This window comes from Protopterus annectens, chromosome 2.part0 (genome assembly GCF_019279795.1).
Source record: "Protopterus annectens isolate FY-2018-M chromosome 2.part0, PAN1.0, whole genome shotgun sequence".
Lineage (NCBI taxonomy): Eukaryota > Metazoa > Chordata > Ceratodontiformes > Protopteridae > Protopterus > Protopterus annectens.
In genome coordinates, this window is record NC_056728.1 from 1,752,571,159 (window position 1) to 1,752,586,684 (window position 15,526).

The window sequence follows — 15,526 nt, forward strand, 5'->3', positions numbered from 1 at the left end:
GCCCTGTTTTCCCTCCCTGAGGTGGTGCATTCTAAGGTATTAACACCATCCAACTTTTGTTGGATTATTTGGAGCTTGAGGGTGGCTAGAGTGATTTTTTGAGAGTAGTTCTTTGAACTGCCTTGCTATGGATTTGGGAGTACTCTGGGCTGAGGTTTTCCTACAGGCCTAGCTGGTTTTGTTGACCTAAGTGTATTGTTTTTGGAGTGGCAGTATGCACAGCTTCCAAGTCGTCTTTCACCAAGACTCCCTCAGCTTAAGCTGCCTGGTGAAAGCTTGAGTCTTGGTCTCAATTCCAGAACCTCACCCTCTAGGAATATAGCCTAATGCCAGAACCAGGATTGCTGCAATCCTCTCGTCATTGCAGTAGTGCCTTTGACAGGTGTTCATTCATGCTGTGGTTTCTTGATACCCAGCAGCTGGGATTTGACTGGTATGAGTGCCTTTATGACAGACTGGGCACATACATGTCTGAAGCTGATGATTGTGATGTTGGATTCTCTCCTTATACTTTTATGAGGAGTCTGAAATCATGGAGGCTATTGTTTTTGAGATGGACTTTGAATCCTCCTCTTCTTCACCTGCTGTCTTGTTGATCATTTATTTGGAAAGACTTTAAGGCTCATGAGGTCCAGTATATATGTGTATTGGTCCTCTATTCCTTCTCCACCTCTTTCCCCAGGTATTCACTTAGCTGTTTCTGAGGAAGAGTCCTGAGTCATCCTGCTCATGGATGGAGTTATTAAAAATGCTGTTCTTGCAGCATGATAGTACTCTTTCTTTCTGCTCCTGTGTCCCCAGGAAGGTGGATGCTATTTAAAAGCCCCTGGCTGAGTGGACCAAATCCTGTCGTCAGGCATCTTGGAGCCGACTCCTGTGGGATTGCTTCAGTCCAGCCTAGGGCCAGAAGACCACAGTGTATTGCTGTAGTACACTCAAACATATTCCAAGGCTCTGAACATGTTTGGCAAATTAATTTACGTTTGTGCCACACTGGATCTTAGGACCCAGAACTTTTTGTCTCGTATGCCTGAAGTGTCCTCTGAATCTGGGTTCAGGGAGGATCTGATTAAGACTCTCTTTACAGACTCCAAGGTACTGTTTAGCTTACTGTAATTTTAGTTGTGCTGATTCAGTGGCTGTGGCCAAAGACTTTGACATGTGCCTTTGCAGGATGACATTATTAAGACTGTCCTCCAAGAGAGAAATCCGGGGAAAAAAAAACACTTAAGATACTCACTCTAAGGAGCAGAGAACTGTTTTTCTAGACCTCCGTCTCTCCTGCAAGATATGCTTTAAACTCGTTTGATTGTAGCTGTCACAAGGTAGTCATAAAAGTGATTTTCCATAAGCTGCAAATACTGCATCAGTGGGTACTGACAGTATCCCTGGATACATCTTAAGTAGCATGAAGAAGCATGATTTAGTGCCCCCCCCCCCCCCAACAACACTCTTCTACCTTAGCCTTCATAGAGGTTTTGTACCAAGCAAATGGAGAACAGGTAGGGCCATCCCCTGCATAAGGGAGTCCTTTCCACAAACCCAGGCAGTTATATGCGCATATGTCTTGCCAGTCTCGTATGCAAAGCCATGGAAAGACTTCTCATGGAACTAATCAATAAGGATATAGGGGAATCCCCAAACATTAGACCCATCTCAGTTTGATTTGTCAAGGGCAGGTCATGCTTACTCAACGTGGTGGACTGTTTTGAGAAGGTCACCAGAGCAATGGGTGAAGGTAAAACAGTACACACTGCATACTTTGATATGGCCAAAGCTTTTGACACAATCCCCAACTAGGGCATAGTAAGAAAATGTAAATAAACTAGGAATAAACCCCCTGTGTCACCCACTAGATTTGACAACTGTCTCACAGATAGGATTTGGGTGATCAAAATGGGGAACATTACTTCTACAAAGAGACCAATCACTGGTGTAGTCCTCCAGGGTTCAGAGCTGGCACATCTCCTATTTGGTATATACTTCTCTGAAGTAAAATCCAATACCACAGGGCTCTGGCTGACTAAGTTGGCAGAGGACTGCAAGCTAGGAACAGTCCCCAAATGACTTGGCCATCCTGCAAGAAAGTTTGTCACAGATAACTAACTGGTGTCAAAATCTTGGATTAAAACTAAATACCATAAAATGCATTATCATATCCTTTGGGAAATTATCTACCCAGGGAGGTTATACGTTGACAGTACACCCCTAAGAGTTGTCCCATTTGTTAGGTATTTGGGAACTTGTGTGGACAGTGACAGAATTTTCAACCATCATGTGTCCATTGTCATAAGAAAGTCCTTCTGTATTGCACAGCTTATAAACAAAGGGATTATGTCTAGATCTACAGATGTCATTGCCCAGCTTTACTCTTTTTTTTAGGTCAGTCATAGAGTATAATGTCCCATTTGGCATGCATCTGGCCAGGCACATGCAACAACTGGTACACCCACAGAAATACCTTACTAAAAAGATACAAAGCCTGAACAATATGTCCTACCATGGACCAACTTAAGTCCTGTCACTACAATCTCTTTATCCTACAGACTGCTAAGAAGTGACTTGTATCTGGTATACAAGGCATTCTCCAGGACAGTACTGATGGACCTACTGCATACCAGCAAATGAAATTGCTTCAGAAATACTCAGTCTAAGGATCTAAACCTCTTCTAAAATGTCAACAGAACTGTTTGGAGGGACAGATGTATTTCACAGGGGATACCACCTCTCCAAAACAGAGCCCCTATCCACTTGAAACAAAACTTATTCCTGTCCTTATTCAAGCGCAAGTTGGATCTGTTGATGGGTAGTAGAAAATGTACCTCAGGTCTGTCCTCTGTACTACTAATGGACAGAGGTTGCTCCTAAATGCATTATCCATGCATGGGTCCCCTCAAATTATGTATAGTATGATCCCATTTATTCTCATTAGGGATAATATGTAATTATTGACCATGGGTTGGGTTAGGCCAATCCATTACCAAACAGGATAGGTTGATCAGGCATCAAAAGGAAAATTGGCTAGGCTTAAAATGGCCCACAAGAGCAACTAGCCTAGTATTTACCAATGAAATCTGTAAGACCTGCTGAATTAACTGTTATGGAGGAAATAGGTTTTCACTACAGCGGAGGACCTACATGATTCTCCATCACTTCCCTCCTTTTTAAGGTTCAGCCATCCCCAAGAGGAAATGCCTTCTTTCCACTTGACTAAGGGTATCAAACCTCACTGTTCGTTCTTGTGGCTGCCAGATTACCCATTTGCATGATTTAGATCATGAATTGGGACTTCTGATGGGGAGGACAGGTCTCCAGATTTGACTTGATTACAGAGAGATCACTGGAGAGGAGTCGTATTATATACATAGTCATACTTGGCCATATCTTGGTGTTCTTGGGTCCTTCCCAAAAAGATTTCCAGTAAGAGATGAAGCTGTCTTGGCAGACTTTGTAGGATGTGTCCACTCTTTACCGTTGAAAAGTGCCATAGAGAAGCAAGTGTTCATTATTCATGTTGAGAATAGGAAAGTTGTGCTCTCAGCTCTTTGATTCTGAGGAGGTGAATAGTTTCCATCCTGTGTGGACATAATCAGTTTTAATTACTGTGAAGGGTCTCGTGCTTTGCTGCCAAAAGGTGCTTAGTTTGCTCTGCACAGGCATTACCTTCATTACAGATCGTTGCTTTTTGGACTTTGTTCAGTGCCCAAAGTATTTACCAAGGAGTTACTTGTTGTGGCTTAATACCATGCAGGAGAAAAGCCTCCATGTGTTCCCCTACCTGGGTGACTGACTTTTGACAGACCCTTTTAGGGGTTTCCTAGTAGTATGTCTGCAGTGGCTACTCACTTGGTTTTGTCTGTAGAGGTAACAATAAAATGATTGAAGTCTTCTCTGGTCCTTTATCATAGTGTTTACAGATGCTGAGCTGGTCACTTATCAGTGCCACTTGTTCCTGCCCTTAGGGACCAGCAGGTCGTGGTTTTGGCAGCTTGTTTGAGGATTCAGCAAAGGATCCATACCTGGACCTTTCCATGTCTTTTTTGATCATGCTGAGTTCAAACATGGTCTTGGTGCCATTTCCATGCCTGAGGATGTGGGTGTTTCACTGGACTATGAGTTGTCAGCGACTGTAGAGATCTTTCTCTGATATAAGACCCCTTTTGACGAATACTGGAGTGGTGGACAGCCTCTACAAACTTCTTGGTGAGCTTCTCATTTCTACTGTTGAGCTTGTTGTGGCAAGTGCTAGCAACAAGCAGAAGGTGGGGAATTTTTGCCATGCATTGCTGTTAACCCCCCCCCCCTCACACACACACACACACAGAAGAAAGGGGCTGCACTTTAGTCGTTTGTTGCCTTAAACAACCTTCCCGGCCCTGAAGGCTTTGGAGGGAAAGCTCCTTGTGAGTCCAGTTCCTATATGTTCAGATGACCATTTCATGTTGTATCTAAATAAGCAGAAAGATTCATGGCCATAGCCCTTGTGTGTGGAGGTAATACACAAGGGGGCAGTGTGCACTAAATGAGAGACATTGACTTCAGATTCCACTTCAGTAAGGGTTTTTTTCAACAAAACCGTACATACATGGTTAAAGTAAAGAAAATGTGTATAAAGCAGTAAATGCAGATAATGATGTACACACAAATGCTATCAAACAGAATGAAGTAATTCAACAAAGTAGATAAGTTCAGGTCAACTAGTAAATAAAGTATAAGTAACAAGTGAAAGTGATGTCTCTCATTTGTTCATATGCCAGGGAAGTGAAGAAGCTAGCAAACTGAACTGCTTCTCCAGTGTCTTCAGGGTGTTGTTGAAATTCCACAGATTCATTTGCCCCATCTAGGAAAATCCCTGATATTAGGTATAATAGATGCCACACAGTCACCTCTCCACCATATGAAAGTAAATCCACTTCACTTGCCATTCAAAGTGCGTTGAACATGTAAAAAAGTTTAGTCACAGGACCACATAAAGTCAAAAAAAAATTTAACACTTTGAGTCAACAAACAAACTGACATAACAACTTGCTGTCAATTAGACTTCCTCAGAATCAGGTGATTCTGAGGAAGTCTAATTGACGAAAGCCCAATCGTTTGTTTGTTATGTCGAGTTCAATAAATTTGTTTGACTTTATGGTCCTGGTTCGTTAACTTTTTTACATGTTCAACGTACTTTGAATGGTGGTGAAGTGGATTTACTTTGGAGATCTACCGGAGGATAACCTTCATTGTTGCAGCTAGCGGGCTTGGTGTATCTGTTTTTTGAGGTATAATAGATGCACTGTTAACGTGTTTGTCTCTTGTAGGTACACACCTTAATGGGTCACAAATATCTTTACACCATTCCTTTGCTTGACTGCCCTTCCTTTCAGCCTAAGCTTTTGGAATTCCTTGTGATTCAGATAGGTATTTACGTGTATGTCACTTAATAGTTGCCAGATCTTTACTGTTATTTCATGATTCACAGGAATTGTGCCCACTAGCGTTTAGGGTGAACCTGCACTCTCAGATGTTGGGCACAGAAATATAGACAGAGCATAATGCTAGGAAATGTTGTACCGCCATATGATAATATAGAAATGTAGGATCCACCAAGAAAATTGCAAGGCTGTGACTAGGGGTAGGAGGGGAGAGGAGGAGATGAAACCAGACATAAAACTCATAAGGGCATGTATTTTCTCACAGATTAGCTGATAGGTTAAAAGATATTTGCTTTGCCAACCACACTGTTTTTTCCCTTTCTTTTAGATTCTGTATGTTGTTTCTACCCAGAGGCATATTGCTTTGGTCATAACACTTTGAACGTACCACCATTATTATTCCATGGCATCTTCATTACACTTTGAATGTACCACTATTATTGTTCCATGCCATCTTCATTGCACTTTGAATGTACCACCATTATTGTTCCATGCCACTTTCGTGCATATTAGAGTATTCTGAATCAGTTTCCTATTTTGTCAGAAGTTGCTCACCTGTAACTTAAAACTTCAGATATTATTTCATCTGGATTGTTTCCTGTTCGACAACAATCTTGTAATCTTAAATTTTAACTTTTGGGATGTACATCCTCCCTTTGATTCCTTGTGTCATCACTGGTGTGAAGTTGATGGGCATGTAATCTAGTTTTTTCCTCTAGCTCCTGCTGGCTTGAAATAGTAATGATGGTGTTTGCCTCACCTTTCCTCATGCAGCTCATGCACGTGTATTTTGAAGTAGAAGTGTGTGTTGCTGAGTTGATATACACTGTCTTCAGTTGTTCTTGCCTTTTTGAGAAGTAATTGTTAATGTTAAAATAGCCGAGTGTATTGGCTCTTAGTTATTATAAGGGACTTATGATGAAACAGAGTAACCACAGCTGGAATAGTCATACAAAATGAATGATTAGCTTGCTGCTGAAAATCTGCCTAAAGATATTTATGGTACAGATTTTCAAAAGGTTATAGTTGATTCCCTGTGCCCCTGTTTTAATTCCCAGCTGCTGGATTATTACAATCACTGGAAGGCAAGAGTAAATTGAAATGTCATCATCAGGAAAGTTATTCATCAAATTGATCCTCCTTTTAGGAGATATTAGCACATAAAGCCTCGCCAACAGCCTTCCTTTTTCTGGAATTCACAAATTTAATCAGAACATGAGCAAGTTTTTTTGGGTTTTTTTTGTTTTTTTTTTAAGTTACTTTGGCCTTGTTTGTAACAATGTTCCACAAGGCATGCATTCATTTCTTAAAGCAGTCTTTGGATGTGTATTTTGGCTGATGCTGCCTAGCACAGATAGTTGAACTTTTAAGTTCAGTTGTATCATTGCTGTTTTCTTGCATTCTGATTATGTGTAAACAAAGCAAGCAGTAAGAACATTAGTTTGTCGTTTTTGTGTTCCAGTAGCATTCCTTATTTTGTGTCTACAATATTTTTTAATCAGTAGTTATGTCTTACAGTACATTCATGCTAGAGGTGGATACTTTGGGCATGTTACTCATACCAAAACTTGCTTATTTTGGATGTAAGCAGGGCAGTTATTGCTTACTTTGTTTCATGCCATCCTTTGGATGTGACTTTAAACCAAGGTCCCATCTGTGTGAGCTGGTGGTAACTCAGGTGGATATGAAAGATTCCACAGCATTTGTCAAAAAGAGTAGGGGTTGCCTTGTTTACACTTCTTTACAGTATTTACATATAACGTGTCTTATCATTCCTTTGCCTTGTTTACACTTCTTTACAGTATTTACATATAACGTGTCTTATCATTCCTTTGCCTTGTTTACACTTCTTTACAGTATTTACATATAACGTGTCTTATCATTCCTTTGCCTTGTTTACACTTCTTTACAGCATTTACATATAACGTGTCTTATCATTCCTTTGCCTTGTTTACACTTCTTTACAGTATTTACATATAACGTGTCTTATCATTCCTTTGCCTTGTTTACACTTCTTTACAGTATTTACATATAACGTGTCTTATCATTCCTTTCCATTTTTTTCTAAGCACTAACATATAGTCTTCACAAAAAATTATTTTCAACATTAAAAAAAAATCTGATTTTTTTTTTTTAATCCAGCAGCATCAACTAATCGTTAAAAGTTCTTTATCTCCCATGCTTTCGTTCAGCAACACATCATTATATTTCATATCTAGTACATCTTCATCTCTATTTTTATTATACAATAATTATTCCCACTTTTTTCTACAATCCACCGATGGCTACAAACAGTATTCTGTCCCATTTTTAAGTTTCACATATTTTTTCTTTCTCATATTTTTCAGTATATCATATTCATCATATTTTTAAATCATTCCCATTTACATTCCTTTTTAGAATTTCTCCAAAACTGTTAATTTTTTTACATTAAAAGTAATGTTTCATTGTTTTTTCCCCCTCATGAAACTCGTCACATTTTCGTTTTTTCAATACGTTATACTTCGTATTACTAAGTGGTAGGTTATTCAACAAAATTCTCCACAGGAAATCCTCTGTTTCACAAAACTTCTGAAACCTTTTTTCCTTCTATTCTGCATAGATTTTTTTACATTTTTAGTTCTTTCCAAAGATATACCAGTTAGCATTTCTCTTATTATATTTTATACCATACATTTCTGTTTTCATCAGTCTCATTAATGTTCACCTTCCATAATTTTATTTTTCATATTCCTTTTTCCCATCCTGTTTAGAGCTTCTTTTCTGTCTTTCATAGTTCCATGCTTGTTCACATTTAAGTTTAATGTTTTCCCCATCATTTGCAACTATTTCACATTATTACCTAAAACTTGCATACATGCTAAGTACACTGTAGGATTTTTAAACTCAGACCTCTTCCTTTTTATTTTATAACACTCCTCTTGTCACTGGATTCAACCATAAACCCCAAATAAAATAAAAATTATTTCTCACAACTTTTTCCATTTTTGCTAAAAGCAAGTATATCCCCCGTATGCTAAATTTTCTAATGTGAAAGTGTTTATCATATACATTTTTGTAAATGACAGATTAGAACATATTCACCGTGATAGCAATTTTAAATTCTTCTAGCATTATTTTCCACTGTTCTATTACATTTCATACTATCCAGATTTCGCTCCTTATACCCTTTTATTTCTTTCCTAGTATAGTATATCCCCCATATTTTCTCAGTTTGTCCAAACTCTTTGCTTTTTGGCTTATTTAGCTGTAACTCAGCTGTCAATAATTCCTGTACTTGATAATTCCTGTACTTAATAATAATGGGTGTCACCATTTCACTTATCCGTGCCTTATTTTTAGCTGCAATCACCAAGTCATCAACATATGACACACAAATTGGATTTATAAGTCTTTTTTCCCCATCTTCCATTTTGCTTATTTTATTTCATACTTGCATGTTTGAATTATTGCATTAATTACCAATATGAGTAGACATATATGTAATGGAAATCTTTAACTGCTTTCCTCCCATCCATCCATTTACCATAACTTTTGCCAATAATATTTTATAGGGTCTGCTACAACAACCTGTGCACAATTTGCTTGCATAACCAAGTGCCTGAGCTCCCAGTTATTGTGTTGTGCAGGTACTCTGATGAGTGCTATAAAATGCAGGTAGGAGTATGGTGCAGTAGCAGAACTGCACAGAGCTGACAGAGGCGAGGTGGTGCAGATGAAGTAGAGAGCACCATCAAGACAGAATGGGAATTTGAAAGTGTGCCAGGGTGTTTATCAGCTTTAGAATGTCCTGGTGTTCCTGGTCAAGTGTATGTGACCTCTTGTCAGCCAAAGGTGGAAACCTGAATTAATTGTGGATAACTGAGTACCATACGGAGTGGGAAGCTAACGGGGAAAACGTACTGGTACTTTGCTTTGAAGAGGGGAAGCAAGTGCCATGGATGAGTTGTAAGAGTGACTATACAGAAAGTGAGGAACTAATTTGGTCTTGCCCCCCCCCCCCCCCAAATTCAGCAAGTGTTCAAGCTGCTCTGTTACAGAATAGCATGAGGAGAATGGCTTCTACAACAAAGGATCTTCCATCAGCAATAATTCATGCTGTTACTGATAAAGCTGTCCCCGGTAATGTCCAGCACTTGGCAAAATGTGTTATGAAATGGATGATAAGCAGAAAAAGAGCAACAGCCAGTGAACAGAACCCCAGGAAACTACTGATAAAAAGCTGCAAGAATAATAAGAAATGTAAAGGGTTACTTTAGAAATAGTATAAAATGCTGAAAAATAAGTAGTAGTAAGTGTGCTGGCATAGTTTAGTTGGATTTTGGCATTCATAAAAAATATGTTATTGAGAAACAAAGTTTGTAAAATAGCTACATAGATGGCAACTGCAAGGACATCCATGAAGTAAAGCTGAAACATCAGCAAAGTAAAGGAATGTAACATCAAGTTTCAGATAATGATGGAACACCATGTTTCAGATAATGCAAGACTTGAGTTTCCATGGATCATCAAACGACAAAGAACCAAGGACAAGGAAACAAAGAAAAAACTGTTATACAAAGAAAGAACTGTTTTACATCAGACTCTGGAAAAATACCAGATCTAGTATAAATGTAACTATGCTTAAACAGACTTTGGGAATTTGCTATAGAGAGCTGACAGCATATGTGTTGCGTGTTTGTAGAACCAAAAGTCAAATGTAACAGAAATGTTGTACTAAAGCAGTTTACTGAAGCAGTTTGTCTCCATGTATTTATTGTAATTAGTACAATCCAGTATCTAAAAGTAGCTGTTCATACTAAGAGTTAATATACTGTGATGTGTATGCATGTAAATGCAACTAACAGCAAGATAAACAGAAAGATGTGCATAGAATTCACAGAATTCTTCAATATGTGATATATATATATATATATATATATATATATATATATATATATATCCTGGACATGTGCAGATTTGGAAGGGAGTGTAGGGAGTATTGTGTACAACCTTTAATATATATAATCTATTAAGCAATTCTTTACTTTAAAGGGAGTTAAACCGTGGAAGACTAGAATAATACCAATAGGCTGTACTGCATACAGTAATAAGAAAGGCACAGAATAAAATATAATTAGCATTTCAAAAAGAAAGTGCAAGTAAGTGATATTTTGGGAGCAAATGATAAAAAAGAGATGAGGTAATAAAATGGGATGAAGCTAGCCCTCAACTTGGTTATTGAACTTTGATCAGTTTACATGTGCAGGCCTAATGTTAGGGTTGAAAGAATATGTATTCACAGGGTGGGTAGCACATTTGTTAAACCACAAATAGTAAATCTATATTTTTAAACATATTCATTCAATCCTATTTTAGAGTGACATAGGTACACGCATAACATAGTATCACCTTTCATGCAATGAGTATATATGTATACAATATCTTTCCAATGTGATATAAGTTGTTCAGTTCCTATCTTCCCTTAAACCTCATTCCTTCTCCTGACTATTATTCGGTTTGTATTGTTCCAACAAATTCCTTTTGTTTCTATGTAAATTGCTCCTTCTCTTTTCCAAAGATCCCACTTCTAATTCTTTTATATGCTTTACAGTAATCAGTTCTGCATTTGCAGTTTCTTTAGATTTTAATTTACTTTTTCTGTTTTTGGCAGACAATAGTATTAAAGGTATTAAGGATTTATTATGTCTAGGCAGTTCATATCATGTAGCCTATTTCAAAAGAATAATTTTCTTAATTACAGCAATTTGCCCCATTAAAATTTCCGACAAAGTACTCTGTAGTATATTTTAAAAGTCTGCAACCTCGTTAGATTCTCAAAAACATTTTCCCAGTTACCTCTCTTTCCCTTCACATCTCCACTGTTTGCTATCTACCTGAGAAAAACTATCTGAAGTTTGCTTGGGGTATAAAATATCTGTGCAAGCATTTCCAAGCAAAAATTCTAAACTATCTTGACTTGGTTGCATACGTGAGAGCCATATAGATTGTATCCTTTTATTCCTGGTAATCACAGCTCTCAACCTATCAGAGACAAATCTCAACAGAATCGGGGACAAATCCTCAAATAATCAGAGACAATCAGGGACATTTTTAAAATATTTGTACTACTAACTTGAAACATTTGCAGAATAAAAGAATGTGAATTAATTTAGATTTTCTGAAGTAAAAGTCATCCATAACTCTAAATTACTGTCAGTATTTATTATGGGCAATTCACGACCTTTTCTTCAGCAGTCACCAGTTTTAAGAGGGACAGACCTAAAATCTGAGTCTAAGTCAGGTACGTCTCTGAAAATCAGGGACAGTTGAGAGGTAAATTGCCTTTACATTCTCTCCTCCCTATCTTTTCTAATCTCTCTGAATTATATTTATAGTTATCATGCAGTATTTTTTATGCCATAGTAATTATTATTTTTAACAGCAGCTTCTGATGGTCATCATATTGATTAATGATGCAGTAGTCTTAGCTATATGGGTTATATCCTGCATAGGATACAACAGCTAGCCAGCTCAAACTGTCAGAGTTTTCCTGCTGCCAAAGAGTGTGCTCCTCTTAAGGCTTTCAGAGATGGACTTCCAGCTTGAGTTACTCCTTTGCTGGGCGTACAAGTTCCCTTTGAAGGAAAAAAAACAAAAAAAAATGATTACTGAGCAGAAAAATGTTATTCAAGAAAGTTATTTTAAAGCTAGGAGTTTGTTTTAATGGACTGTCACAAGAATGCAGTGTACAAGGCCATTCTTTTTCCTTGTCAGTTTAAAAGGTGCTTAAAGTAATTGCAAAACATTTTTCTGTGGATAATTTGTATTTATTTTCCTTATGGGGAATGGCAGTGTTTTAAAATGCTTTTTTACTCTGTTTTATGTGAAAAAAGCAACGTTTAAAGACTTTTACGTTTTACTGCTATTTGCTGCTCATTTCTCCCAGGAAAGAGGCACTATTTCTGGCTTAATGATGGAATAAACTCTCTCCCCCACAGTTAGATGTTCATCGTGTTTCACTGTTGCAGTCATTACAATTGGGTTATCCTGCTGGCAGGCTATCCGCAGTCGGCTCGAGTTCCAAAGTCTAGGTCCGGCATCGGTTGACGTCACCTCCTCCCTGACGTCAGTGCACCAGGGGTATAAAAGATGCAGCCGACGCCATTTTCTTCAGTCTTTCTTGCCACGCAGTCCCTGAAGCAAAAGCAGTTTGCAAGTGCCGGTCGGCCGACTCCTGAGATTTTCAAATTCGAATTTCAGATCTGAAGTCTTCATTAAAGCTAAGTACCCCATTGGGGAAACTTTTTTCTTGCTCCAGACCGAGGTCAGAAAAAGTTAATAATTGTATTTCTTGTGGGAAGCGAATACCTCATAAGGATTTTCACTCTTACTGTATTCCTTGCCTAGGCCCTGACCACGACGTTGCTAGTTGTCGGTTTTGTGCTAGAGTTAACCAACGCACTATTAAGCGTCGGTACGATTTTGCAATTCATTACTTTGGCAGAAGATTCAATTATATAATGCAGTCAGAACAGCCGACTACCGGAGTTTATAAAAAGCGCAAAGAAAAAGAAAAGGACAGGCATCTGAGGTCCAAAACAGACGACGAGGCTTCCGTTAGGCCTGTTGCCGGTTCTCAGTGAGGCGCTTTCGCAGCCCCTGATGCCCACTACCTCAGAGTTACATGCTGCTTCCAACTCCCACGTGGAGCTGACTAGGCCGCTGGAAACTCAAGGTATTGGACACTCGGAAACTATTCCCTCAGATGGGTCCAGAGCCACTGAGCAGGCATCGGCTTCTGAGGGTGTTTTCAGGCCTACACATTTATATGTAAAGCCATCTTCAGCTTCAAAGGCAAAGAATAAAGCAGCTCTAAAGACAAAGAAACAAGTACAGCATTCTCCTGGACAGGCCTCCATGCCTAAAAAACAGACGCTTAAAATGGCTGAAGACCTAATTACTTTGATCAGGGGTTCCCATCCCCCTCTTGATAAGAGGCCTAGGCAAGCGACAGAATATGAATCTTCAGATCAGGTTTCCATTTCTTCTGATTCCTCTTCTGAACAGGAATATTCCGTTCCTCCCTTTGAGGATTCTGATGCTGAATAATCTGTTCCTTCAGCCTCACCTCCTGAGGATTATTCTTTTGGGGAGACCCTGAATACTGTGAGGGAGCATTTCCATTGGGAGAGCCAAGATTACTCAGAATCTAAGAAAAGGCTCAGAGACTTCCTTTTATTACCCCAGCACAGAGCACTTGCTATTCCTCCTGTTTTAGACATTGTAGATGATGTATTTTCAGAGTCCGGTCTGTCTTCTGACTCTTTACCTCCAGCTCCTGTTAAGCCAGACAGATACTACAGGGTTCCTGATTCTCATAAATTTCTTTATAAAAACCCTGCTGCTGACCCAGAAACTATTTCTCAGGGTCCCAAGGGGGTGAAGGCTTCCATGGCAAAAAACCCTATCCCCTCTGATAGGGATTCAAGGGCCCTGGACAGATGGGGGAAAAAGATTTATACTTCTGCTACCTTGGCTGTAAGAGCTTTAAATTGTCAGTTTCATATGCTTAAATATCAGCAATATCTTGTATCACAGCTTAAACAGAAAATGTTGGCAAATTCAGAATGTGCAGAAAACAAAGAAATTCAGGATTTACTGCATGCAGCTGAACAAGTGGGAAAGCATACTTTGCAATGTGGTTTTGATTCTCTAGAGGTCTCCTGCAGGGCCGCAGTTACAGGTTTTGTCATTAGGAGGCATGCTTGGTTAAAAGAACAGAATATGCCCGAGCTATTAGATGCTCCATTACAACATGATACCTTGTTTGGTGTTAAAGCAGAAGAGGTGTTGAAGAAAATGGAGGACAAAGCTAAATCTATGCAAACAGTGAAGGATTTCTACAGGTACAGCCTCCCAGATTTAGCAGGAACTGGCCTACAAAGAATTGGTCCTTTCCAGTGTCAGACAGGCCACAAAGAGACAGATACAGATGCCCCAGAGGCAGATCACAGCCCCAAGGCTCATACAGGCCTAAACAATGGGGTGCTTCTGCCTCCAAAAGCGGAGAGGAAAAAATCACAGCCATACAGGAAACAGTCTCGATGACTTTCCCCTGCCAGCACCAAGCACTTATCTTCTGGCAGCTCCTTTGGGGGGAAAACTAGCACTTTTTTCACAAAATTAGCACATGATCACCCAGGACAAATGGGTCTTAAGTATCGTCTCTCAAGGATACAGGTTGCACTTTCACACCCTGCCAAGGCCAAACGGTATGCCAGACCTGCCACGCAATAAGTGGGCAGAGGCACAAAAACAAGTCTCATCCCTCATGGACATGAGAGCCATTCAGCAAGTACCACAGCAAGAGCAGGGACAAGCATTTTACTCAAAGCTATTCTTGGTACCCAGAAAGGACAAAGCCTGGAGACCAATACTGGACATGTCTAGCCTAAACATATTCCTGGATATTCCAAAATTCAAAATGTTAACTCTGCAGCAGCTTCTGCCCATGCTGGGCAAGAAGGCTTGGCTTGTGACTTTAGACCTAAAAGAGGCATACCTGCATGTCCCAATCAGACAATCATGCAGAAGATGCCTCAAATTTATAGCTGGATCGATGCACTACCAATTCTGTGCACTGCCCTTTGGCTTATCTACTGCGCCCAGGGTCTTCACAAAATGCCTGGCACCAGTAATTGCATTTTGCAGACAAAGAGGAATACAGATATATCCTTACTTGGATGACTGCCTTATTCAAGCAGAGAACAAGGACATCCTACTACAGCATCTGGCGTTTGTAAGGAGATTTCTAACAGGCCTAGGGTACACAGTCAACGAAAAGAAATCAAAACTAGTACCTTCTCAAGAGATAATATTCCTGGGTGCAAGTTTAAATACAACTCCCCAGATGGCTTATCTCACGCCAGACAAACAAAGATAACTGACTACCTATTTCAACCTGTTAGCAACAAAGGCCCAGTTATCTGCAAGAATAATTCTGCAGGCTTTGGGCTTCATGTCATCATGCATACTGCTAATTCCATATGCAAGACTGCATATGAGGAAACTTCAATAGTATCTGAAAAGTGTTTGGACTCAACATTGCCACAGCCTGGAAACAA

General features: G+C 39.3%; 1 protein-coding gene across 1 annotated transcript in view; it reads left to right on the top strand.

Annotated features, from left to right (window-relative positions):
• Positions 1-15,526, top strand: part of UTP3 (UTP3 small subunit processome component) — a 656,101-nt gene that overhangs the window by 298,781 nt on the left and 341,794 nt on the right. The window lies entirely within an intron of this gene.